Source organism: Podarcis erhardii (genome assembly GCF_964252035.2).
Source record: "Podarcis erhardii genome assembly, chromosome: 2".
Lineage (NCBI taxonomy): Eukaryota > Metazoa > Chordata > Lepidosauria > Squamata > Lacertidae > Podarcis > Podarcis erhardii.
Genome location: NC_138498.1, coordinates 125,440,666 through 125,467,961, shown reverse-complemented (window position 1 = coordinate 125,467,961; position 27,296 = coordinate 125,440,666). Strand labels below are relative to the sequence as shown.

The following is a 27,296-nucleotide window of genomic DNA, read 5'->3' as shown; positions in this document are numbered from 1 at the left end:
AATCCCTTCAGCATCCCAGCACATCCACAGGAGCCCTGCCCAGTTGCTATGCCAACCCTGATGATCCCAGACAGAAGACAATCAAGATCACAAAGAACTTGCATATGGGAGTGAATTCAGCAGGGACTGAATCAAAGGACAATGATCAGATCTTCCCTCTGGGGGCAGGAAACTGCAAACTCTCCTTTGTCTCCTGGAAGTGACTCATGGGGAGGGGGAAAGGAGGAACCAGCCAGGTGACAAGACACTCAGGTTACCACCACAACTCCTCCCTCAACCCCTCCTTTCTGTAATGCATGCATGATGTTTCTGGGGGTGGGCTAGACCTAGAGGAGGGGAATTTCAAAAGTTTTTATAAGGTCTTGCACACCATTTTTCTTTGTCTTTCCTCTCACCTGCAAGTGAGGGGAACACCCTGTCGCGATAGTCTTTCTTCAATAAAGACCAAGCCTACAGGCTGCTGATTTGCTTCAATTTACTCTGGTTGGTGTCTTTACTTTTTGTCCAAGGGAGCCCTCGGATTTTTCCGGTAACAGACTTATGAATGGAAAGAAAATACACCAGTTTGTAATATAGGATTTTAGCTTAAGAGGTTAGATAGGCAGCAGGGAAGAGAGAGTATTAGACCAGCACAGATGTAAGGATGGTGTTGGGTTTGCTAATCAAACCTTAAATTGTTTCAGGCACTGCTGATGCCAATAAGAGCCCTGTATATACCGGTACTTTGTTTTATTCAACTGAATAAAAGTACAGAGAAAATTTGGCCGCCCCGGCAGACTCTTGGTAACATGCTTTTAAACATTCATTCTCCTTACTCCTCCTTTCTACCTCCCCTAATTCCTATTGGTTTAAGAACTTGCAGCGGACAGACTTCCTTGAATGCCTCTTTCACACCTTACTCCTTGATATGTGCCCTCACTGTTACACACAGTCACATACATCCCACGTACATTTAAATTAGTAATTTAAGGGCAAGGGGTGTGTCTTTTAATATTCAAGAGGTATTTGAGTTTGACCAAACTGCGGGAAGCAGTGGAAGACAGAAGTGCCTGGCGTGCTCTGGTCCATGGGGTCGCGAAGAGGCAGACACGACTAAACAACAACAACAACGACAACAATACTGTCTTAAACCCAGCATCTGCTAATTCTCCTTGTTATCTTGTATTGTAAATCTTTCACTCTTGGCTATCTAAAGGTCTTGAGCAATAAAATGACTCCCTAACACATCCCTGGTAAACTGATAAGAGGTAGCTAACGAGTCCCTAACAAATAGACAGGGGACGCGGGTGGCGCTGTGGGTTAAACCACACAGTCTAGAACTTGCCGTTCAGAAGGTCAGCGGTTCGAATCCCCGCGACGGGGTGAGCTCCCGTTGCTCGGTCCCTGCTCCTGCCAACCTAGCAGTTCGAAAGCACGTCAAAGTGCAAGTAGATAAATAGGTACCTTCCGGCGGGAAGGTAAACGGCGTTTCCGTGCGCTGCTCTGGTTTGCCAGAAGCGGCTTATTCATGCTGGCCACATGACCGGAAGCTGTATGCCGCCTCCCTCAGCCAGTAAAGCGAGATGAGCGCCACAATCCTAGAGTTGGCCACGACTGGACCTAATGGTCAGGGATCCCTTTACCTTTACCAAATAGACAAAGGAAGAGATTCAACTTCAAAAGACCAGATTGATGGACTGCCAACTAGCTTTCTTTAGCATAACACTTGATATATTCTCCAGCAGAGAAGCAGAGACATTTAAGCAAGCATAATTATACAGAAGTGAATATAGCTGGTTATTTTATATAAAAACAGGATCAATAATAATTTCTGACGCCACAATGGGAAGTCGCCAAGATAAATTAATAGATTTTGATGTAAATTGTATTTCCTCTTCTCCTTCCTCATGGCTGGACTTGAGACAACGCAGCAGCAGCAGCAGCGTTGGAAACAGAATCTAGCCTGGGTCTTATGGGGGTTTGAGGGAGAGGATGAAGCTGCCAGGAAGGAAGAGGGGGGGGCAGCTGATTTTCAGGGATCCCTCCCTCTGACGCTTTATAAGATCCCTGGGCAGGAGGGAGAAGCTCAGGCAGCCCCTCCAGAGACGGGGACCATCCCCAGGCAGAAGCCTCAGCCGGAAACCGAGCGAAAACAGCAGCAGGGAAAGGGCAGCTAATATTGGGGGGGGGGCTGGATCTCCCCAAAAGGGGAGGGTCTCCTCCAGGGAAGGGGCTGCGGGGGCTCCTCTCTGTCTCCCCCCTGTGTGTTTCTTCATGGGGCTCCTCAGACACCAGCGCCGGGGATGTTTCTTGCAAAGGGGAGCTGGGGGCTGGAGGGGGCTTTTATTGGGGGGAGGGGTCTTCTTACTGGGGGGCTGCCAGGTCTCCTCGGGATGCAGGCTGGGGGCGAAGAGGGGGAGCCCCCTCCCTCAGGAGACAGTTATTTCCCCCCTTGAAACTTCCTTCCTCTTTCTGCATACATTGAAGGAACGAAGGTTTAGCGGCTTAAAACGCAGCAGAAGAAAAGCGCATCTCGCTGTTTCGAAGCCTGAGTGTGAAATTTCCTTTTTTGCTGCCTTAGTAAACTTTTGAATGGAACTGACAGATTCATGTTAAGCTTTGTATCCCCCCAAAGGTTTTCTGGGGAAGATCTTGATTCACACGCGACGCAACAACAATGGAGACATCAGAAGCAGCTGAGAAGGCGAAGAGGAACTTGCCGGTCGAGCGAGAGCCAAGAGAGCCCCGATAATGCTCTTTCCAGGAGTTCCCTGCCTGGCGACCGATGACGCTGCCTGGGCTCGGAGGCGGATTGGACGCTCGCGGGGCGGGGAGGTGGAGTGGGCGGGGCCTGGGCAGGAGTTCCCCCCGGGGCTGAGCGGAGCAAGTCCCATTGGGGAGTCTTGGGGGGCGAAGGAGAGAGAAGGATGGGGGGCTCCGGCGCTGCGCCTTTGGCCTTGGGGGGGCTCCTGCTGGGGATGCTGGTGGTCTCCGCTTCGGAGGGGCTGGGCGTGGAGGCGCCTCCAGGTGAGCCAAGAGACACGGGGGGCAAAGGGGCAGGAGGGAAGGGGAAACACTCCCCCCCCCCACTGAAAAAGAGCAGCTCAGGCTTCTTGGACTGGGAAGAAGAGAGCATTTATTTATTGCTATTAATTATATCCCACCTTTCAGGATTAAAATCCTACCCCAGCAGCTTACAAATAACAGTCAATTGAATTTTAATAAAACCACAATATACACACCTTAAATAGTCTTCCTGCAGGACAGCTGATGGCAGGCAGCCCTGGGGGACTTTTGGGGGGCGGGGAGGAGGGAGCGCAGCTGAATTTGGCCCTGAGCTCTTCTTCACCTGCCTCTCAAAATGATCCTCATCATTATTAGTCCATAACCAATTATTAAGTCTATAAAGGACTACACATAAGGCATAAATGGGGTCTCCATAAAAGGCGGATCTACACGGATCCTCATGGATCCTCCACTTTTTAAAGAATAATTCCAACAAATGCAGTGTCAAATCACACCTAGAAGGCACGCCTACAAACTGGACTATAAAAAACGTGGATCCAACACTTTGCCGCGCTGCAGCACCACAAAAACATGGATCCGAGGCACGGATCCTCATGAATTCATATGATTTTTATATTGAAAAAAAATAAAAACACCATGCTACTGTAGACCACATCTTAGTCTGTAGGAGGAACCAAAAAAATCACGCATCCACTGTTTCGTGGTGCCGCAATGGCGCAAAAACATGGTAAAAAACACGGATCCTCATGAATCCTCATGATTTTTGCACTAGATCATCCCAAACTCACTGTCAAATTACACATCATGTCCAGGGGCACAGCATCCACCACAGAAATCAGGGATCCATGGCTTCCTGGCCATACCGTGGCCCAAAAACGTGGTTTTCAAGAACGGATCCTCATGGATCCTTACGCTTTTCACATTGGGCCAACACAAACTCACCGTCAAATCACACATCATAGCCAGGGGCACAGCCTACACCAAAGAAAACTCGGATCCACTCCTGCCTGGTCATACTGTGGCCCAAAAACGTGGTTCCGAAGCACAGATCCTAATGGATCCTCATGATTTTTGCACTAGATCAGCCAAAAGTCACCATCAGATCAAACATCATGGCCAGGAGCATAGCCTGCACCACAAAAAACTCGGATCCACGGTTATCTGGCCATACCGTGGCCCAAAAACGTGGTTTTGAAGCATGGATCCTCACGGATCCTCACGCTTTTTGCATTGGGCCAACCCAAACTCACCGTCAAATCAGATATCATCGCCAGGGGCACAGCCTACACCAGAAAAAACTCGGATCCACACCTGCCTGGCCTTACCGTGGCCCAAAAACGTGGTTCCAAAGCATGGATCTTCATGGATCCTCATGATTTTTGCACAAGACCAGCCCAAAGTCACTATCAGATCAAACACCATGGCCAGGGGCACAGCATCTACCACAAAAATCACGGACCCACGTGGCTTCCTGGCCATACCGTGGCCCAAAAACATGGTTTTGAAGCACGGATCTTCACGGATCTTAACACTTTTTGCAGTGGGCCAACACAAACTCACCGTCAAATCACACATCATGTCCATGGGCACAGCCTGCACCACAAAAAACTGAAATCCACGGCTTCCTGGCCACTCCATGGCCCAAAAAATGTAGGTTTTGAATCGCGGATCCTCACGGATCCTCATGCTTTTTGCATTGGGCCAACTCAAACTCACTGTCAAATCTGAAGTATCTGAAGAAGTGTGCATGCACACGAAAGCTCATACCAAGAACTGACTTAGTTGGTCTTTAAGGTGCTACTGGAAGGAATTTTTTTTGTTTTCACTGTCAAATCATATATCATAGCCAGGGGCACAGCCTGCACCACAAAAAACTCGGATCCACGGTTATCTGGCAACGCCATGGACCAAAAACGTGGTTTCGAAGTACGGATCCTCATGGATCCTCATGATTTTTGCACTAGATCTGCCCAAAGTCACCTTTGTATCAAACATCATGGCCAGGGGCACAGCATCCACCACAAAAATCATGGATCCACGGCTTCCTGGCTATACCGTGGCCCAAAAACGTGGTTTTGAAGCACGGATCCTCACGGATCCTCACGCTTTTTGCAGTGGGCCAACCCGAACTCACCGTCAAATCACACGTCATAGCCAGGGGCACAGCCTGCACCACAAAAATCATGGATCCACGACTTCCTGGTCATACCGTGGTCAAAAAACGTGATTTTGAAGCACGGATCCACATGGATCCTTACGCTTTTTGCACTAGATCAGCCCAAATTCAGCGTCAAATCACACATCATGGCCAGGGGCACAGCCTGCACCAAAAAAACCTGAGATCCACGGCTTCCTGGCCACACCTTGGCCCTAAAACGTCGTTCCAAAGCATGGATCTTCATGGTTCCTCACGCATTTTCCAGAGGGCCAACCCAAACTCACTGTCAAATCACACATCATGGCCAGGATCACAGCCCGCACCACAAAAAAATAGGATCCACGGCTTCCTGGCCATACCGTTGCCCCAAAACGTGGTTTTGAAGGTCGGATCATCATGGATCCTAACGCTTTTTGCTTTGGGCTACCCCAAACTCACTGTCAAATCACATGTCATAGCCAGGAGCAGAGCCTGCACCACAAAAATCATGGATCCACAGCTTCCTGGCTATACCGTGGCCCAAAAACGTGGTTTTGAAGCATGTATCCTCAAGGATCCTCACTCTTTTCACACCGGGGCTACCCAAACTCACTGTCAAATCACACATCATAGCCAGGGGCACAGCCTGCACCACAAAAATCATGAGTTGCACTGCAAAGATCACAAAAATGCCCTTACCTGCACTGTTAATGTCACCACTGCAATATTATTATTAGAGCCGATAGGAGAATATATGAGTACCGTATTTTTTGCTCTATAGGACACACTTTTCCCCCTCCAAAAGTAAGGGTAAATGTGTGTGCGTCCTATGGAGCGAATGCAGACTCCTTGGCTTCAGAAATAGCAACACGAAGCCTCCGAAGCGCAGATGGAGCACTCCCTCTGCGCTCCAGAGGCTATGCGTTGCTGTCGCTGAAGCCTGGAGAGCGAGAGGGGTCGGTGCGCACCGACCCCTCTCGCTGTCCAGGCTTCAGGGATAGCCGCCTGAAGTCTTTGGAGCGCAGCGCAAGTTCCCGCTGCGCTCCGAAGGCTTGCGGATAGCCGCCTGAAGCCTGGAGAATGAGAGGAGTCGGTGCACACCAATCCCTCTTGCTCTCCAGGCTTCGCTTCGCTGAAGAGGCGCTGCACAGTTTTTCCTCTCTGCGCAGCGCCCCTTCAGTGAAGCGGGAGGAGAAATGGAAGGGGCTCCGTTTCTCCTCCCGCTTCGCTGAAGGGGCTCTGAGCGGATAGGGGGAGAATCCCCCCCCCGTTCTCCCCCTCCTATGGTTCGGTGCGTCCTATGGTCCGGTGCGTCCTACAGAGCGAAAAATACGCTATATATTGTACCAAGATATGGTTCATCTTCAAGAACAGATCAAATACATGCCAAAGTATTAAAGAGAAGAAAAAATATGAAACTACTTAAATACTGTCAACTAATAACCAGATTCAAGAAAAAATGTATGAAAAACCTTTAAATCAGTGAAAAGACAGAATTTGAGTCCATCATAACAGAGTTCTACCTTTTGGGTAAAATTTATAAACTATTACTCAAATATGACACCAAGCCCCAACAAGCAAAACCTTATATGACAAAATGGATGCAAAAATTTTAAGAGCAGTTCACAGTGGAACATTGAGAACCATTATTAATAAAGGAATAAAATTACTGCAAGTTAAGCCCTAAAACAAAATTGGTACAGTGGAACCTCAGGTTGCAGACATAACCCGTGACTGAGGCACGTCCGCAACCCACAGCATTCGCATCCTGAAGCGCCACGTCTGCACAGGCACCGGCGCAATTTGGCGCTTCTGCGCATGTGAAAGCGGCGAAACCCGGAAGTAGCCCCTTCTGGTACTTCCAGGATTCCCGTGGTCCACAACCCAAAAACACATAACCCGAAGCGGGCGTAACATGAGGTAAGACTGTACAAAAATGTTCTTTCAATGGTATATAACTTGGAAAAATATACAGAAGATGAATAATGCAATGAATAGACATTGCTGGAAATGTGATAGACCTTAAGGAATCTTCTTCCATTTATGGTGGACCTGTGAAAAGACCAAAAAGTTTTGGAGGAAAGTTTATTTCGAAATGAAAAAATGTAAAAAATACCCTAAATTTGCATTGGACCCCAAAACTATGCTGTTGGGAATGACTCCTTCAGCTACTGTATTGTGAAATCATCAGTCGAAGTATTTAGTTATATGACCACAGCAGTCAGAGTAGTGTTGGCCAAATATGGAGATCTGACATATGTCCTGAAATAGATGCATCGAAAGAGAAACTATCAGAATATGCAGTAATGGCAAAACTCGCGAATTTAGTAAATAATTGACTCATCTTTATAATTTGTATACAACTTAACAGAACTGTAACAAAATGAACATCTGTAAGGATTTGTATAATAGACCTTAGTTACAAAAATATTTCCTGTTTAAAAATAGAAGCTTTGTGTGTATATGATAAAGAAAGAAATATATAGTAGAAGAAATCTTGTCTGTCTGATCTAGAAATGAAATCTTATTTTAAAATAATTCTTGCTTTAGATTTTTAGAATCATATATGGTATTTCTCCAATAGCAAACTACCTAGAATTGGAAATAATATTTAGTACACTAACCTTTGTTTAACTCTTGATAAATGTCAGCTTGCTGAGTTATTTTGTACAATTGTGATTCAATGTTATATTTACGCTCAACAAGGGAAACCCACATGACCTGAAGGTGCTGCTGTGCAATGCCAGGTCAATGATTCATAAGACCGCTGCCATCCATGACTTGATCATGGATGGAGGACTTGACCTGGCATGTGTAACAGAGACTTGGTTGGATGAAGCAGATGGTCCTGTCCTAGCTGCTGCTTGTCCACCAGGTTTCTCTTACACACAGCAACCCCAGGTCATGTTGGGGGGGGGGGTTTGCAGTGATTTTTAGGAAGTCACTAGCTTGCATCAGGTGTCCTACTGGGAAGACCCAGTTCTCTGAGTGCATGTTCTGAAAGCTGGGCAATGGGGCAGTACAGGATTCATTTTGGTGTACTGACCTCCCCACTGCACCAAGGATTCCCTGCCTGAGCTGCTTCAGGTCATGGCGGATGTTCTCCTGGAGATACCTAGTTTGGTTGTCCTAGGGGATTTTAACATCCATGCCAACACGACCTTACAAGGGCTGCTTGGGACTTCGTGGAAAGCATGGCCTCCATGGGGCTGTCCCTGAATAAGTTTGGCCCAACTCATAGTCACGGACATGCCTTAGACCTGGTGTTCACCTCTAGTGACGTGGGTGATCTGACACCAAGTAAAAGTGAAACAAAAGAAGTGCCATGGTCAGATCACTGCCTGGTGCAACTGGACTTCTCCGTGACCCTTCTCCTCTGCAGGGAGGTGGGACCAATTCGGATGGTCCGCCCCCCGCCACTTAATGGATCCAAATGGATCCACGTGGAAATTTTTGACGCTGCTAAACCTCAAGAATATCCAAGGCAGAGATTGTGATGATCTTACCTGTGAATGTAAATTATCAAACCAACTAGATGGAGACCACCAAAGTAACCATGAAAAACAATCACCTGTCTTGCGTCAATTCAGCTACAAATGGTTTTGGGACAAAAGTTGGTTGCTTTGCGGGGGTGGTAATTATAAATGGAGGTTTAACTGCAAGTTTTCTTGCCAACAGATGTTGTCAGTGCAAACTTTGAAATAGGGGGTTTCCAACGTGGTGCCCATGGGCATCATGGTGCCTGCTGACAGCTTTCCTGGAGTCCACCACGTGTTTTTAGAAAAAGAACAGGATTAGTGGTGAATTGTGCCCAGCATGACTTCAGATTGTTCATAGTACATTTGATTGACTGCAGGGGCATACGAAGGGGCAGCGGGGTGGTGGTGCCCCGGGGTGCCATGCTGGGGGGAGAGTGACAGTACGGTCGCTGTACTAGCTGCCGCTTGTGCAGCGTCTGTGTGGGCTGCCGCTCTTGCGGCAACTGTACAGGCAGCCCCTCTCACAGCGACTGTATGGGCCATACGGGCAGCTGATCTCGCAGCGACTGTACAGGCTGCTACTCGTGTAGCGTTCATACTGGCAGCCCATCTCACGGCGGCCGTACAGGCTGTATGGGCAGCCGCTCTCCTGGTGACCACACGGGCTGCCGCACGTGCGGCGTCCATACGGTCTGCCATGCATGCACAGTCCGTATAGGACATTGTGTGTGCACCCATCATCCAGGACTTGTTACCATATTGTAGCTGCCACAAAATCTATCGGCATGCCACCAGAACCAGGGAAGCCTTGCCAGTGGCAGCTCACACAGTTGAAGTGAAATAAAAGACAGAAGAGTAGATCGGGAAGAAAGTTCCCCAGACTGTAGGAAAAGATAACAGTAGCTCCAGCATCTGATTCAGTGCAGGCTGCTGAGGATGATGGAATAGAGGGCGTGCTAATCAAATTTGCAAATGACTGCAAACTGGGAGGGGTTGCTAATACACCAGAGGACAGGGTCAGAATTCAAAATGACCTGAATAGCCTAGAGAGCTGGGCCAAAACCAACAATATGGAGTTCAATAGGGAGAAATGTAAGGTACTACACCTGGATAGAAAAAATGAAATGCACAGGTGGGGGACACTTGGCTTGACAACAGTACCTGTGAAAGGGATCTGGGAGTCTTAGTCGACCACAAGCTGAATATGAGTCAACAGTGTGATGTGGCAGCTAAGAACACCAATGCATTTCTGGGCTGCATCAATAGGAGTATAGTGTCTAGATCAAGTGAAGGAATGCTACCACACTATTCTGGTTGGTCAGACCACACCTGAAATACTGTGTCCAGTTCTGGGCACCACAGTTGAAGAAGGATATTGTCAAGCTGGAGCATGTCCAGAGGAGGGTGACCAAAATGTAAAAGGTCTGGAATCCAAGCCCTATGAGGAGAGACTTAGGGAGCTGGATTTGTTTAATCTAGAGAAGAGAAGATTAAGGAGTGACATGATAGCCATGTTTAAATATTTGAAGGGATGTCATGTTGAAGAGGGAGCAGGCTTGTTTTCTGCTGTTCTAGAGACTAGGATGCAGAATAATTGATTCAAACTATGGGAAAAGAGATTCCACCTGGGCATGGTAATCCAGTCAGGGAAAAAGGGAGGCATACTATGTTTAGGGCACCATTTCCAGCCCCTTCCCCTTTTTGGGGTGAGCATAGTGCATCCTAAAAAAGGCTGCTCAGTCATGGATACAGCTGCTGAGCTGCTCAACTGCCTCATTCCTTGAGTCAGAATGACTGAATCTGTACCCACCGCCCATGTGTCGGTTCATGACTAGGGGCTTCACATTCCTGCCCCCGTAGCCATTTAGTGATCGCCATGGGGGGAGGGTTTGGGTGGGTTGGGTTGGGTTTTTGGAAGACGCCTGTGCGTGACCAACGCACAGCCTTCGCAGTAGGGCTCTGTTCTGATGGCATGAGTAGTCATGACGAACTGGTGGATCCTATCTGCTGTAGCCTTCATTCACCTTCACAGCCGTTGTAACACACTGCTTGTTATCACCCGCCTGTTCTGCCGTTGAGGACTTCTTGGATCATTCTTTGTCTAGCTCCTTCCCTGTTATGTACTAAGCTTGGATCCCAGAACAATAGGCAAGTAGGATCCTAGAATGCAAGAACTGATTGGCTTGCAGGAAAAGACCAATCAGGCTCCAGGAGGGAAGCAGAACCAGCCAGTCAGACGGGACTCATTGTGTAAATAATGTATATAAAAGCCTGAGGTTTTGGGGGAAATTCAGTCACTGTTTTACAAGCTGTAATAAAGAGCACGAAATCACTACAGGACTCTGAGCATATTTAATTTTCTTTGACCTTACCGCCTTGGGTGACCCTGCTGGGAGTACGGGATTCCCAACCGCTTCACTCACAAGGGTCATAGGAATGTGCAAGCCCATTCACCATGACAAGTGAGAGAACTGAGATAGATTGCACTGAGCCCTGGTCTCATTAGACAAAGCGTTCCACCAAAAAGGTTCTGGCTCTGGTTGAGGACAGCTGGATATGTTTTTGGCCAGGGACCTGTTAGATGTTAGATGAGCGTCACACTCATGGGTGGTGTATTGGAAGATAATTCCCACAGATAAGAAAGGTCACAGACTGCTTAGGGCTTTAAAGAGTAGCACCAAAACATTGAACCTGATTCGATACTCCACCTGGAGCCAATCCAGCTGATGAACAACCAACTGAATGTGGGCTCTCCACAAGGTCCAAGTAAGAACTCATGCATCTGCATTTTAGACCATTTGGAGTTTCTGGAGCAGTCTCAAGGGTAGTCCTGCATATCTCTCTCTCTCTCTCTCTCTCTCTCTCTCTCTCTCTCTCTCTCTCCATGGTGATCCATGCAGTAGTCACCTGCAGACTAGACTACTTTAACTTGCTGTATACCTGAGCCAGGGAGTGCAGGGTATAAATGCACAGCAAGTTAAAGTAGTCTAGTCTGCAGGTGACTACTGCATGGATCAGGATGGCTAGGTTGGAAAGGGACAGCTACAGTACAGATCGCCTAACCTGACATAGATTCAAAAATTCCAGTTTGGCTACATTTGTGACCAATGCCTCCATAGAGACAGAAGCATCCAGGATCACACCGAGACTCCTGATGGCAGATACAGGTGACTATTGCACCCCATGAAGAGCTGGGAGCTGGCAAACCAAACTGAAATTATTCTGGCCAAGCCATTGGGCGCCCATCTTTAATGGGTAGTGTCAGGGAACTGACATCAGAGAGAGAAGCGGAGGCAGGGCTCCAGAGCGATGCCGGAGAAGGAACCAGTCGGGGGGAAGGAATTCAGCGTGACACCAATAGAGAGGAGAGGGAGATGGAGGAATCGGTGTCAGGGCTCCAAGACCCTTCAACCGAAACCAGTGGAGAGAGCGCTGGCATGCCCTTACCGTCCCCTTACTTGCGCAGACGCGTTCCGCACAGGGAACATAGGAGGAGACTTGGGGTCAAACAGCTTTTATGCTGGAAGAGATTCAAGAAACGCCCAAGTTACTAACAGGTCACGGAGGGCGAGCTCTAACCCTAAACATGGTTGAGCAAACAATCTAACTAAACTGAAGGCAATTTACGCACAAGTAACCCACTCATAACCATTACAGGTAGAGATTCAGCCGACTCCGTTTCCTCCATCCCAGCACACCCACCTAAAAATTGGCCAATATATCCAGGGTAGCATCTGACAAGGGCCATGAAGCAGTAGATCCATGATATTTGTGGTCAGATCTGTGGTTATGTACAAAATATTTGATTAAAGGATGAATTTGAGGTTCCCCAATACAGAAAGTGTGATGATCCATGAGGATCCGTGCTTCAAAACCACGTTTTTGGGCCACAGTATGGCCAGGAAGCCGTGGATCCGAGTTTTTAGTGGTGCAGGCTATGCCTCTGGCTACGATGTGTGATTTGATGGTGAGTTTGGGCTGGCCCAATGCGAAAAGTGTAAGGATCCATGAGGATCCGTGCTTCAAAACCACGTTTTTGGGCCACGGTACGGCCAGGAAGCCGTGGATCCATGATTTTTGTGTTGCATGCTGTGCCCCTGGCCATGATGTTTGATCCAATGGTGACTTTGGGCTGATCTTATGCAAAACTCATGAGGATCCATGAGGATCCGTGCTTCGAAACCACGTTTTTGGTCCATGGCGTTGCCAGATAACCGTGGATCCGAGTTTTTTGTGGTGCAGGCTGTGCCCCTGGCTATGATATGTGATTTGCCATTGAGTTTGGGTTGGCCCAATGAAAAAAGTGTTAGGATCCGTGAGGATCCGACCTTCAAAACCACGTTTTTGGGCCATGGTGTTGCCAGATAACCATGGATCCTCTTTACTCTGTGAAGAGGGGCTCCGCGAAAAAGGGTCGTCCGCTACGGCAAAGTGGAGACCCATTAAGAAAAACCGTAGGCAGAGTGAGCCTACGGCCGTGGGACTCGGCGGGCGCCTTGAGCCCCCCCAGAAACGGAGAAGGAACCTCGTAAGAGGCTCCGGAACGTGAAAGGGGGAGCGGCGCTGTGAGTTCATCGCTCTTTTTGTGGAAGCAAAGCCGCGCTGCTGCTGCTGATGAGCGCTGACCTTTCTTCTTGAAAATTTCGGAATTGGAGCAACATACCCGTGAGTAAGGGGCTTAAATTCTTAATTAAATTGAAGAAATTCGGCTGAAAACGGGAGGCGAGTAACAGGAAGTCCGCCTCCCGGTCCTGCTTATTAGATCAAAGCAAGGGCTCTGAAGTGAGCTGAAGCGCTTAAAAAGTAAAAGTGGAATAAAGAGTGCATTTATAGACTTTGCATTTTGAAGATAAAAAGGGAAAGAAATTGTGAAATTTATGGATTTTGGCTTTTTGGAACTATCCTCCCACTTTTGAGCTAAACGGAGTTAGAAGGGGTAACCCTGTCATCGGGCTGCCAGTGTTTAAAAGAGAACTGTCAAACTGCTGTCAATCTGACGACATTGTAGCGGAGATTTAAACTGTTGCATAGACTGAGACATTAACGTTTAACATTGTTGCTGGGACCTCTCTTGTCACCTTGTAGCTTGGCTAAAAGAAATTGGAAGCTTTGGAAACCTTCCTTTTGTGTTTTGGAACTACAAAAATCTAAACAGGGGGAATGTAGGAACTTTAATGGCGGAAAATAGTTTTTTCCTTCCTTGAAACTTTGAAATACCCCCTCTAAAGGACTGTGGAGATATAGAGGCTTGGGAATTGAACTTTATTGAAACTTTTTGTGGTTTAATTGTTTATACTCTGGACCTGCCTTTCCCATGGGACAAAGGATTTGACCTTGAATAAGAGGCAGGTGTGGAATGAGCGGCTCAGGGAGAACAAGAGCAGCTAAAGCCAAAGATAAAGAAAAAGAGAAAAAATCTGGGCAACTTTTGCAAACAACCTTAACTCATCAACGCAGACTATCTGTCCCAACTGTGCCGACAGCACAGGAGGTGGAAATTGTACAACCTGCTGCAGAAGATATGGCAACTGGAGGATCTGAAACAACCTTAAAACAAATTTTGGAACAACTGGCAGTTCTAAATCAAAAAGTGGATAATCAAACATTAAAGATTGACCAAGCCACATCCTCTATTGGCAAATTAACTGAACAGGTTTCGCAGCACACTCAGGCAATCGAGAAATTGCAAGGAGCTACGGCTGAAAATTACAAATTAGCTGTGGAAGCCAATCAAAAAGCAGAACAGGCGAACAAAAAGGTTGATGAGATTAAAGGGGAAGTAAGGCCTCTGAAAAGACAGGTAGGGGAACAACAAGCCTACCTGTCGTTGGTTGAATTGAAAAGTAAGGAAAACAACCTCAGGATAAGGGCCATTCCGGAACTCGAGAAAGACAACTTAGAGGGATTTTTGACACTTTTGTTCTCCAAATTTTGGGGAATTGAGGAGGATAAGGATTTTAAAATCGTGACGGCCTTTAGACTGGGAAGATCTGTAAAGAAAGACAAATCCAGAGACTGTTTGGTTGTTCTGAGATCAAGAGAAGAGAGGGATAAGATATTAGGCCTACATTTCAAGAAATCTTTGGAAACAGAAGGTAAAAAGGCTGAAATTTATAGAGACATACCCAAATATCTCTTGGATCTCAGGACTACTTATATAGACCTGACCAAATTATTGAGACACAACGGAATCCCTTATAGGTGGGAGTTTCCACAAGGACTATCATTTACTTACAAAGGAAGGAAAATAAAAATTAAATCACCTGAGGACCAGCAGAAGTTCCTACACGACCACGAGGAGGACCTGCAAAAAGGAGCGGCAGCCGCTTGGCCACCACCACTACCGGGACCACCTTCAAAAGCTACACCGTCTGGATCTGAACCAGCACTACCACCTCCGGGATCGGAGGGAAACCTAGATACCCCATTGTAAGACCCACTAAATTGAACCAGGATGTCTCTGCAGCTTCTTAGTTGGAATATAAATGGCGGAAATTCCCCGGAAAAAAGAAGGAAAGTTTTCCATATTTTGAAAAAAGAACAATTGGACGTTATTTGCCTTCAAGAAACACATGTGACAAGGCTTCACAGAAAAGTGTTAATTAATAAAAGATTAGGCCAAGAATTTATTTCTTCGGACAAAGTCAAGAAAAGAGGAGTGGTGATATATGCTAAAGAGAGCCTGTCACCGAAATTTTTATTTAAAGATGACCACGGCCGAATTTTGGCGATTGAAATACAGACACAGGGAGAAAAATTTTTGATACTAGGAATATATGCTCCAAATGAGGGAAAATCGGAATTCTTTAAGAAGTTGCATGAGACCATGCTGGAATACCTGGACTATAATAACATCATTATGTTGGGCGATATGAATGGGGTTGTTTCTGTAAACATGGATAAGTCACAAGGAGCCAACATATCGAAAGATGGCAGACTACCTAAAACTTTTTTTGAAATGACTGACAATTTGGACTTAACTGACATATGGAGGGTTAAGAACCCTCTAGGGAAAGAAGGAACTTTCTTTTCTGAAGCTCATCTGACATGGACACGTATCGACCAAATATGGACAACTAGAGGGCTGGTACCTAAGACCAGAAAAGTGGAAATTTGCCCAAAAACCTGCTCCGACCATAATGCTTTGAAAGTGGAATTGAGACTAAACACAACTGGATCCTTTAGATGGAAAATGAATGACACCATATTAAGAGATCAGGAGGTTGTTAAGAAGGCCCAAAAAACTTTAAAGGACTATTTTGAGATAAACCTAAATACCACCGTGGAAAAAAGAATAATCTGGGACGCAAGTAAAGCAGTTATGAGAGGGTTTCTAATACAACAAAACACGATTAAGAAAAGGCTCTGGAATGAAAAGAAGGAGAAGATATTGGAGAAAATAAGAGATGGAGAGAAAAAATTAAGATCAAGGCCTAAGTCGAAGGACGTGCTGAGAGAAGTGAAATTTTTCCAGGCGCAATACTCGAAATTGATAAATCAAGAGGTGGAATGGAAAATTAAACAAATGAAACAAAGATCCTTCGAATCAGCTAATAAGTGTGGGAAACTGCTAGCATGGCAGTTGAAAAAGAGACAAAGACTTAATACAGTTACTAATCTAGAGATTGAAGGGAGAATGGTTCAGAAACCTGAGGAAATTAGAAAGTGCTTCCAGAGATACTTCAAAGAACTCTACTCACAAGGGCCGCAAAAAGCTTCCGAGGTGGATCAATTTCTCAGAACTAATGGACTTCATAAAATACCCCAGGAAATGAGAACAACCCTGAATTGTAGCATCACACAGCAAGAAATTGAAAGTGCCATTCAGAATCTCCAATTAGGCAAGTCTCCAGGCCCTGATGGACTAACCTCCAAATACTACAAGGTTTTAAAGGATTACTTGATACAACCTCTGATGGAGGTTTGTAACCAGATCATGGAGGGGAGGAGGGCACCGGAAACGTGGAAAGAAGCTTTCATCACATTGATACCTAAATTAGAAACTGAAAAGACCCAGCTTAAGAACTACCGCCCCATCTCACTCCTAAATGTGGATTACAAAATTTTTGCGGATATTTGGGCAAGTAGATTTAAAAAAGTGCTAAATGAAGTGATCCATAAGGACCAGGCTGGTTTTCTCCCTGGCAGGCATTTGTTTGACAATACAAGAAACATTATTGATATCTTGGAACTTCTACAAACAAATCTCAACACTAGAGCGGTATTAATTTTCATTGACGCAGAGAAAGCCTTTGATAATATTTCTTGGATGTTTATGAAGAAAAATTTGGATGGGATGGGAGTGGGGCGGGGGTTTGAAAATGGTATAGAAGCAATCTATTCAGAACAAAAAGCTAAATTGATAGTAAACAATGTGGTGACAGAGGAGTTTAAAATTGAAAAAGGGACACGTCAGGGGTGCCCCCTATCCCCCCTACTGTTTATTTCAGTTCTGGAGGTGTTGCTAAACATGATTAGAAAGGACCGGTTGGTTCAGGGAATTGAGGTCGGAGTGAAACAATATAAATTGAAAGCATTTGCAGATGACCTGGTATTAACATTACAAGAACCAGTCTCTAGTACTAAAAGAGTGTTAGAATTAATATCTGACTTTGGTCGGGTGGCGGGGTTTAAGTTAAATAAGCAAAAAACCAAAGTTTTAGCCAAAAATTTGACAGTTACAGAAACAGATGAGTTCTCTAAAGAAACAGAACTAAATGTGGTTAAAAAAGTAAAATACCTAGGGGTGTATCTGACCTCCAAAAATTTGAATTTGTTCAAGGATAATTATGAGAAATGTTGGTCAGAAATCAAAAGAGATTTGGAAACATGGTCAAGATTGAAACTTTCCTTGTTAGGCCGAATAGCTGCTATAAAGATGAATGTTTTGCCGAAAATGCTATTTTTGTTTCAGGCCCTACAGATCGTGGACAAGGTGGAATGTTTTGGAAAGTGGCAGAAGGATATGTCTAAGTTTGTTTGGCAGGGCAAAAAGCCCCGAATAAAGTTTAAAATATTAACCGATGCGAAAGAAAGAGGGGGATTTGCCCTGCCAGACTTGAGGTTATATTATGAAGCTGCAGCCTTCTGCTGGTTGAAAGATTGGATTTTATTGGAGAACACTGATGTCCTAGATTTGGAAGGGTTCGATAATGCGTTTGGGTGGCATGCATATTTGTGGTATGACAAGGTTAAAGTGCACAAATTGTTTAAAAACCATATTGTCAGAAGAGCAATTTTGATGGTCTGGACAAAATACAAAGACTTATTGGAGAGTAAGACACCGAGGTGGCTCTCACCGGTGGAGGCCAAGGCACGTAAGAGACCCAATATGGAGGCCCATTGGCCTAAATATTGGGAAATAATTGAAAAAATTGGAGACAATTGGAGGTTGCTGAGCTTGGAAAAACTAAAAAACAAGGTGCGAGATTGGTTGCATTATGCTCAAATTCAGGAGGTCTTTAAAATAGACAAAAAGAATGGATTCCAGGTGGAAAAATCGAAACTAGAGACAGAATTGTTAGAGCCTAAAAACAAATTACTCTCGAGAATGTATAACTTGCTGCTTAAGTGGAACACACAGGATGAGACAGTTAAATCCGCCATGATAAAGTGGGCACAGGATATTGGGCACAACATTATGTTTGAAGACTGGGAAAGGTTATGGAACACCGGAATGAAATTCACGGCATGTAGTGCCTTGAAGGAAAACATTATGAAAATGATATACCGGTGGTACATGACCCCAGTCAAGCTTGCTAAGATATACCACTTGTCTGATAATAAATGTTGGAAATGCAGAGAGGCGGAAGGGACATTTTTTCATCTCTGGTGGACTTGTCCGAAAGTGAAGGCCTTTTGGGAGATGATTCATAATGAACTAAAAAAGGTACTTAGATTTACCTTACCCAAGAAACCGGAGGCCTTCCTTCTGGGCATTGTGGACCAGAGAGTACTTAAGAAAGATAGAACTTTTTTAATGTATGCTACCACAGCAGCTAGGATCTTGATTGCAAAGCATTGGAAGACACAAGATCTACCCACGCTGGAGGAATGGCAATCGCAGTTGATGGACTACATGGAATTGGCTGAAATGACTGGCAGAATCCGAGACTTGGGAGAAGAAACAATTGAGGAGGACTGGAAAAAGTTTAAGGACTATTTGAAAAAACACTATAAGCTGTATGAATGTTAAAAAAAAAATGCACCTTTTAGGAAACTCTAGCTTCAGCAAATGTAAGTTAATGAAATGGAAATTAAGACACAAGAACTTAGAGGTAAAATAATGAAACAACTTTATTGTGTTTAACATAAAATGTATAAGAATTGAGTCACAGTATTTTTGAAATTAAGTAACATGATAAAATGGAAGATACAATAAGTTTGGAAATAAGTTAACAAATTGCTGATGTTGTATTTTACAGAGAATGCAGGGTTTGGAGGATGTGGGGAAGTCCTTTAGATTTGATGGAAAAAAAGACTATGGAAATTTGTTACTTTTTTATTCTACTTTCTTATACCTATCTCTTATTCTTTTTTTCTGTATTTTATAAACTTAATAAAAATTTAAAAAAAAAACAAAAAAACCCCACGTTTTTGGGCCATGGTGTTGCCAGGAAGCCGTGGATCCGTGATTTTTGTGGTGGATGCTGTGCCCCTGGCCATGATGTTCGATCCGATGGTGACTTTGGGCAGATCTAGTGCAAAAATAATGAGGATCCATGAGGATCCGTGCTTCGAAACCACGTTTTTGGTCCATGGCGTTGCCAGATAACCGTGGATCCGAGTTTTTTGTGGTGCAGGCTGTGCCCCTGGCTATGATATGTGATTTGCCATTGAGGTTTGGTTGGCCCAATGAAAAAAGCGTTAGGATCCGTGAGGATCCGACCTTCAAAACCACGTTTTTGGGCCATGGTGTTGCCAGATAACCATGGATCCTAGTCTTTTGTTGTGCAGGCTGTGCCCCTGGACATGCTGTGTGATTTGATGGTGAGTCTGGGGTGGCCCAATGTAAAAAGCGTGAAGATCCATGAGGATCCGTGGTTCGGAACCATGTTTTGGGAGCACTGTTTCACCATGAAGCCGTGGATCTGTGATTTTTGTGGTGGATGCTGTGCCCATGGCCATGATGTGTGATTTGACGGTGAGTTTGAGGTGGCCCACTGCAAAAAGCGTTAAGATCCATGAGGATCCGTGCTTCAAAACCACGTTTTTGGGCCACAGCATGGCCAGGAAGCCGTGGATCCGAGTTTTTAGTGGTGCAGGCTATGCCTCTGGCTACGATGTGTGATTTGATGGTGAGTTTGGGCTGGCCCAATGCGAAAAGTGTAAGGATGCATGAGGATCCGTGCTTCAAAACCACGTTTTTGTGCCACGGTACAGCCAGAAAGCCGTGGATCCGAGTTTTTTGTGGTGCATGCTGTGCCCCTGGCCATGATGTTTGATCCGATGGTGACTTTGGGCTGATCTTGTGCAAAAATCATGAGGATCCATGAGGATCCGTAATTCAAAACCACGTTTTTGGGCCACGGTATGGCCATGAAGCCGTGGATCCGTGATTTTTGTGGTGGATGCTGTGCCCCTGGCCATGATATGTGATTTGACGGTGAATTTGGGTTGATCTAGTGCAGAAATCATGAGGATCCATGAGGATCCGTGCTTCAAAACCACGTTTTTGGGCCACGGTATGGCCAGGAAGCCATGGATCGGTAATTTTTGTGGTGGATGCTGTGCCCCTGGCCATGATGTTTGATCTGATGGTGACTTTGGGCTGGTCTTGTGCAAAAATCATGAGGATCCATGAGGATCTGTGTTTTTTAACCATGTTTTTGCGCCCCTGCGGCCCCACGAAATAGTGGGTGCATGATTTTTTTGATGCTGTCTACAGAGTAAGACGTGGTCTACAGTATCATGGTGGTTTTATTTAATTTGAATGAAAAAATCATATGAATTCACGAGGATCCGTGTAGATCCGCCTTTTACCTTTTTCCGCATAAGGGTACCTTTCATCTGCTCTTTCTCAATAGTAAGAAACCCAGGCAAGTGTGTAGTCAGGATTTTTGTTAGGGAGGGGCAGAACCTCAGTTTGCTATGTATTTTTATTGGTTTTTATTGATGGGGCAGTTGCCCCTCCCTGTTCCCCTTGGCTACGCCCATGAAAGCAGCAGCGAAACTGGGTCAAATGGGTCCTTGCTCCGGGGATCCTGAACTCGCCCCTACTCGCGGCAGGTCCCCTCTCTCAGCCACCCCCCCCGCCCACCCTCCCTGCCTTGGGGTCCTCTGGGTGCTGAAATGGGCTCCTGCGTAGACAGGCGTTGCTTCCTGCGCTCTGGGAGGGAAAGCGAAAGTGAAACCGGCTCTCCCGCGGGTCTCCTCGAGAGGAGGGGTTTTTTTTGGAGTGAAGCCCCCTTCAGAGCAGAGAAGCTCTCCCACCCTCCTCGGCATCTTGCCCTTTTCCTGGTCTCTCTCCCACCCCCCAACATTTCTTCTTCCAGCTGGAGAGCAATGCAATCAAAGGGGGGAGGGAGGTTTACTTTTTTAAAAAACTGGGAGAAGCATGGGCGGAGCCATCGGGGGCAGGGAGCAGTTGCCCCCCCAAACAAACAAACAAAAGCAGATAGCTCGGTTCTCTCCCCCCTCCCTTAATCATGGCTACGCCCATGGGGTCCAGGGTCTTGGAGGTTGTGGCTCCCTCTCCACAAGGGCCTTCCTTCTGATTTCCCCCTTTCCTTTGGGAGGAGGTGAGGGGGGGGTCTCCCAGCTCAGTCTGTGGTGCCCTCCTCCCCACCCGCCATGGGATCACGTGACACGAGAGAGAGAATGGGAGAGAGACAGACCATCTGTCTCCTGCCGGGCGGGGGCAACTCTGCTATAGTGAGAACTGCGCCCTCAAGGCAACTGGAAACCGGAAGTCTCCACCCTCCAATTTTAATTCTCCCCCCCCCCCCCCCGCAGAGCATTTCCTGTACCAGGGGAAGGCCGAGTGCCACTTATTCAACGGGACGCAGCGGATCCGCTACCTACAAAGGCACTTCTTCGACCGGCAGGAGCTCATGTACTTCGACAGCGACCGAGGGAAGTTCGTGGCGGTGGCTGAACTGGCGGAGTCCCAAGCCAAGGCATGGAACCAGGACAAGGACTTCCTGCGGAGCCAGATGGCCGCCGGGGATTCCTTCTGCCGGTACAACTACGGGATCTTCGATCCCTTCTCCCAGTCCCGGCGCGGTGAGTCCGGAATGGGGGAGGGGGGCGTCATGGGAAATGGGCCCCCCGGAAGAACCCAAAATGAGGGGGAGTGTGGGGTGTGTTAAGTTGTGGGCAAACATATCAGACGACACAGCGATTCTTCCAAAGCAGCTCTTTATTTGTAAGCTGGAACAAAAACTTAACTGAGGAGCTCAGTCAGCCTGCTTATATAGAGCTCCAGAACAATTGTAACTGTTGCAACTTTCTAAAACTATCCAATCACTGAACGTCACTTTTCGATCCTTCATTTGCATACAAACTATCCAATCACTGAACGTCACTTTTCGATCCTTCATTTGCATACAAACTATCCAATCACTGAACGTCACTTTTCGATCCTTCATTTGCATAACTATCTACAGTATCCCCCTGCTGGCCCAGGGTGAGAACATCAGTACATAACAGGGTGGACCCGGGACTTCCCCCCCCCGCCCCCTCCCCTCCCGCTTTTCAGAGAGATAAAGGGGCCTCTCCTGATGCCCCACCCCTGGCAGGGTTTCTGTGTCCCTGGAAGCATCACAAACTATTTCGCGTATTGCAATCTGGAGGGTGTCTCTCTTACTTTATTTATTTATTATTAATTAAATTCGCATCCCGCTCTATACCTGTAGGTCTCAGGGCAGCTTGCAACACAAAATTGCAGTATTTACAACAACAACAACAACAACAACAACAACAACAACAACAACAACAACAATAATATAATAAATAATAAAACAACAACAATAATAGAAGTAATGAATTATTATTATTATTATTATTATTATTATTATTATTATTAATCATACCCCAGCCACTCTGGGCAGCTCCCAACAGAATTAAAAGCACAATAGAACATCAAACATTAAAAACTTCCCTAAACTTTATTTACTGCCTGTGCTGTCCATGGTTCCCCCTCTCCTCATTCCACCCCCACAACGACCCTGTGAGGGAGGCCAGGCTGAGGGGGGGGGCTGGCCAGGGACACCCAGGAGACTCAAGGCCCAGGGGGGATTTGAACCCGGGACGCAGTCCAACGCTGGACTCCATTAGAGTGGGGGGGCTGCAAGGGGGGAATAGGCAGCCTTTCAAGGGGAGAAGAGAGCACATTTCAAGCAGAAACCCTGAACATTTTAAAAGTACAATATGTTGTTATTTGGACATCACTCAGTTAATAATTGTGACACCTTAGCATGTCGTTTCTTGCACACTTGACAAGGATTCAGGTAGGGCTACGATATGTCCAGGTTTCCCAGGGAATTGGGGTGTTTAAATTGGGGGGGGGGTTAGAAATTAACCTCAAAATCACATACATTCAGGATTAAATTATTATTATTATAAACATGGTCCATTTCCTTCAGCCACCAGGCTGCCCTCCACCTCCCCCCCCCCTATTCTCCAGGGATCATCCCTAAATAAAAAGTATATTGAAAGGAAAATTACTATAATGACTTGGGGGGGGGGGTTGTGGGTTTGCATAACATCTGCTCTATATCACACACAAATTGCTGTGCTGTTTTTCAGTTGGAGTGAAGGGCCCCAATATAAATAGGTGATATTCTCATTCATTCTCTCTCTCTCTCTCTCTCTCTCTCACACACACACACACCCACACCCACACCCACACCCACACACCCACACACCCAGATGTCTGACAGGTGAAGCTTTCCCAATAATTCCATTTCCACAGGAGAAAATGCCTTAACCTGTTGAATTTCTGCCTTCCACTCAGCTCTAAAAGGCACAAGAACCTCAGCTGTTTTTGTGCAATTCCCATCATCCCTAGCGAGCAGGACCAGTGGTCAGGGAGGATGGGAATTATAGACCAAAAACCCAAGTTTGGGAAACACTGAGGAGACCATTGTACTGTAAGTTAAGGATACTGCGCAGTGAATTCTGAAGATCATCCTGTTTGCTAGGAAAAAAGGAAGGACAAACTCCTGAGATTCCCAGGACTGGGAAATGAGACAGAAGGATGGAAAGTGTCCTAGGAAGGGGAGGGGCATCCCAGGAACCCCCAGTTTGCGGAATGCGCAGCCTGATATGCGGAAATCGATCTCTGAGCTTGATCGATGGAGCCGCGATCTCAGACAGCTTTACGATCCCAATCAGTCATTTGCAGCGTCCGGCACGCTTCCTTCTAGCTGCGCACCAAAGTCTGCTGTCTCTTTGGCCACGGCTTAGCAGAGTAGCATACAGCGGTGTAAAACAGTCTTTTTCTCCCTTGCTCCATGCAAGCATACACAGACAGATCCGTCTGTTTACAGCACTTTATTCAAACATTTGTCCATCACTGCTTGCAGCCATGTTAAAACATGTCCGTCTCTCTCAAGACACACAGAGAGAACAACAAGAATACAGACTCCTCCCAGACTCCTCCCAGCTTCTACAGCTGACGTCGGAAAGTGACGCACAGCTCAGAACACTTAACCAGTTAAGTTCTGAACTCCCACACACCCCCTTGCGTTGCTTTCTGACAAAACCTGTGTAACATCTTCAGCAACACCTTGTGAGATCAATCCCTTCCCCAATGCCTTGCGCCCTACCTTGGCGTACCTGTTGGGCATCTGTGGAATCACCTCACAACTCTCAGAATCGCACTGTGCGAAACTTACCCACGTACCTGTGGCCTGGTACCTCTCAGGTGGAATACCCTTGGTTGTGCGACTGGATCGCCTAGGCACAAACTCTGGTGTTTCCTCTGGCTCACTGTCACCAGCAGGTGTGTCCTCTGCATCACAGGATTCCCCCTCTGACTTAAAGCGTCTTCGAATCCTCTCCATTACACTTACAGGAGAACTAGGCTCACTCTTGGGCTGTCCTTTCCTAACAACTTGTGGAGACGCCCCACCCTGCTCCTGACCCTGGTCAGTGACCTGGTCGTCATCAGCAGACTCAGCCCCTTCTTCCTCTGCCTCATCAGAACTGTCTTCTGGATCAGAGAGACATTCTGAAAGAACATCACGCTGTGCAGAAATCTTTGGCCTTTCATCCTGCTCAAAGAATTCAGCGTGTTTACTGACCAGCACCTTACTCTGATCACCTGACGGATAAGCAAATCTCCATGCACGAGCGTCTGGCTCATACCCACAGAAGATCATTTTCTGGACTTTGGCTCCATCTGGCCCTTGCAAAGCCTTAGGCACAGGGACAACCGCAGGAGATCCAAACTTGCGCAGAAAATGAACCTGAGGTTTCCTGCCATTCAACAACGAGTACGGTGTGTCACCTACCAGTGAGTTGTAGACACGATTCCAGGTGAACGACACACAACGGATTCCCTCCAGCCAAAACTTTGGAGGTAACCTGGCTTCTTTCAGCATCACCTGTCCAGCCTTAACCAGAGCTTCACTCCTCAGCTCTGCCACCCCCCTCTTACTGGGTGAAGTAACTGTGTGACGTATCCCTCTTCTGTAAAAGAACTGCTGCAAAGCAGAACCAGTGTACCTAGCATTTCTGTCACTGATGATCGCTTGAACCCTGGTGGAGAATCTCTGTTCCACCCCCTCAATCCAGCTCTTGATCAGCTGTGCTGCATCCTCCCTGGATTTGAGACCGTGGGTCCAGGTGGTCTGCGAAAAATCATCCAAAAAAGTTAGCAGAAACCTGGCCCCTCCCAGACTTGGTTCCTTGACAGGACCGGCCAAATCTATGTGAACCAGCTCAAAAGGTTTAGTGGTTACCCGTTCCACCTTTGGGTAACTGCACCCCCTCACCTTTGCTTGCTTGCATGTGGTGCAACTAATGGCACGTCCACAATCCCTAATTTTACACCCTCTGGTAACCTCAGGAAGCACTTGCAGTTCTTCTAGAGAACTATGATTGGTCCTCTGATGCCATGCACAAGCACATTGAACATGGGTGGGAACTGTAGCACGCTGCGCCTGTGCTCTCTCAACCTTCCCCTCACCCCCAAGAGACGTTTTAAGAATGAAAAGGTCATTCTGCCCCTTCTTAACCTTGGCAAGTAACCTCCCTCCTCTGGAGATTGTGCAGACATCATTTTCAAAACAAACTTTGAACCCCTTACTTAACAAATAAGGCACAGATAACAAACAATGATGAACCTCCGGAACAATACAAAACTCCATCCTTTCCTGCAAAACAGAAAGGAAAACGTTAGTGACAGTTTTAATCTGGGTTCTCTGTCCATTTGCAAACATAACAGTTTGTCCGGCCGGAATTGCCGTGCAATTCCCCATCTTGACTGCAGATGTCTCTGGAACCATGTTGCGGTTAGCTGCAGAGTCGATTACAAAAGCCATTTCCAAATTTTCCATTCGGCCGTCTTCGAACAATGCCATACTCGCAGAGACTTGATAAGCCTCTTCCTGTTGTTTACCACGACCACCTGGCTCAGTTCCACGCCTGCCTGTCTTCCCAGGCCTGTTGCCATGGAAACCCGCTTGATTCCCATGGGAAGTGTCCTTGCAAACATCCTGCATCGGCTCTCTGCTCCGGTGGGGGCAACTGCCACGCAGATGTTGAACTCCATTGGAAAAATACTGCCCGGGGCTCCTCCCAGCTGGCCTGGCCTTCCTTCTCCTGGAACGGCGCCTCCCACCAGCCTTGCCCCCCTTGAAGCTGCTCTTCGCTTCAGCAACAGTGGAAAGTTTCTTAAACTTGCCTTTGGAACTCTTTGCCCCCCCGATCTGCCCAACAGTGCTCCTTGAGACTGAAGTACCGGGAACTGGGGCCGCAGCCATCTTGGGGCTCTCCATTTCTTCTCCAGGGCCCTGGCCTCCTGCTGCAGTTTCACACAAACTTCGCAGCACATTCCAGGCAGCCCCTGGTGTCTGTACACCTTCCAAATGAGGCCTCAGTGAAGCATCAACGCATGCTCTGAGCATATTCAGCTCTCTTTGCATTCTCTGCTTGCCATCTCCAGGCACCGCAGATTCACAGCCTGCTTCAGCTGGCTCTGACTGGCTTCCTTCCCAAAGCCCAGTGACCAAGAACCAGCCCCTTATTCTTCTGCTCCAGGTTGCCCAATTTTTTAAAGTGAGCTTCTCCACCGGTATATCTTGGCTCTCTGCCATTTTCTTCCCGTTCTCCCAAGGGGGCCCAAGCTTACTTACGATCAGGTACAGCTTCTCTGCCTCGCCCTTCCGTGGAGAAACGATTTTTCAGCTGCCTTTTAGCTTTTAGCTCTGTCTCTGAGCAGCTCTGCCTTCCAGCATCAGGCAAGACTCACTGAAAGCAGCCTACGCCTCCGGCCAGCTCTCTGTATCAGAAGCTCTCACTGTCTCTCGGAAGCAGGCAAAAACTCCCTCTGCTTCCCGGCATTAGGCTAGACTCAAGGAATGCAGCTTCCAACCTCCAGCTAGCTTCCGTGCCGACTTCAAAGCGTTCCTGGAGCTCACACCGACTGTTTTACGAGCGTTTACTGACCTTCCATAACCTATGCGGAAATCGATCTCTGAGCTTGATCGATGGAGCCGCGATCTCAG

General features: G+C 46.8%; 1 pseudogene across 1 annotated transcript in view; it reads left to right on the top strand.

Annotated features, from left to right (window-relative positions):
• Positions 1-2,749: 2,749 nt before the first annotated feature.
• The window catches only part of LOC309334732 (H-2 class II histocompatibility antigen, E-S beta chain-like), a 44,596-nt pseudogene continuing 20,049 nt past the window's right edge, over positions 2,750-27,296 (top strand). The window contains exons 1-2 of the transcript XR_014161666.1: positions 2,750-3,006; positions 21,577-21,846. The product of XR_014161666.1 is annotated as an H-2 class II histocompatibility antigen, E-S beta chain-like (transcript). The remainder of the gene's footprint in view (positions 3,007-21,576; positions 21,847-27,296) is intronic.